The 1,076-nt window shown below is 47.9% G+C and overlaps 1 pseudogene; it reads right to left on the bottom strand.

Annotated features, from left to right (window-relative positions):
* Positions 1-529: 529 nt before the first annotated feature.
* Positions 530-647, bottom strand: LOC126356618 (5S ribosomal RNA; annotated as a pseudogene).
* Positions 648-1,076: the final 429 nt, after the last annotated feature.

Genomic DNA, 1,076 nt, shown 5'->3' on the forward strand with positions numbered 1-1,076 from the left:
TAAGGTTTTTTCCAAATGTGAAAACATGTTCCAAGGCACTAAGTGGTCATGTACCTAGAAAGAAATGTTTTGTTCAAATTCGAAAGAGTCCCCTACACGCCAATAATCACCAAGTGAAATCAAATTAAGCAGAAGTATTATCAAAACCAGTTACAAGCTAAATACATTGTGAAATAGGAGCTACCGGCAACTAATACATATTTCCATACATATTTAGAATCACTGCATAAAACACAACAAAAACAGTAGCAAGTCCCGGAAAATGCTTATGTCATTCACTCTTGCGCGTTCCTTCATGTTACTCTAACTAAACTAAACTTAACTCCTTCCGAACAGGCCATGAAGACCCAACGGTACCGACCAGCCGCCCTGTCATCCTCAGACCATAGGCTTCACTGGGGACGGATACGGAGGGGCATGTGGTCAGCACGCCGCTCTCCCGTCCTATGTCAGTTTCCGAGACCGGAGCCGCTACGTCTCAGTCAAGTAGCTCCTCAGTTTGCCTCACAAGGGCTGAGTGCACCTCGTTTGCCAACAGCGCTCGGCAGCCCGGATAGTCACCCATCCAAGTGCTAGCCCAGCCCGACGGCGCTTAACTCCGGCGATCTGACGGGAACCGGTGTTACCACTGCGGCAAAGCCGTTGGCCTCTAACAGGACTCACTAGATTGAAACACCTACCAGGGATCATCAAGTGTCCCAATTGATCGGCGTCTTAGGGAGCACGGAACATTCTAGCCTATGACTCGCGACTGGGGAAGACCTAGAACGACGAGGACACCTGCAATGGACGAGGCAATTCTTCGTGCAGTTGACGATAACCCTAATGTCAGCGTCAGAGGAGTTGCTGCTGTACAAGGTAACGTTGACCACGTAACTGTATGGAGAGTGCTACGGGAGAACCAGTTGTTTCCGTACCATGTACAGCGTGTGCAGGCACTGTCAGCAGCTGATTGGACTCCACGATACACTTCTGCGAATGGTTCATCCAACAATGTGTCAATCCTCATTTCAGTGCAAATGTTCTCTTTACGGATGAAGCTTCATTCCAACGTGATAAAATTGTAAATTTTCACA

The sequence above is a fragment of the Schistocerca gregaria genome, chromosome 3 (assembly GCF_023897955.1).
Source record: "Schistocerca gregaria isolate iqSchGreg1 chromosome 3, iqSchGreg1.2, whole genome shotgun sequence".
Classification (NCBI taxonomy): Eukaryota; Metazoa; Arthropoda; class Insecta; order Orthoptera; family Acrididae; genus Schistocerca; species Schistocerca gregaria.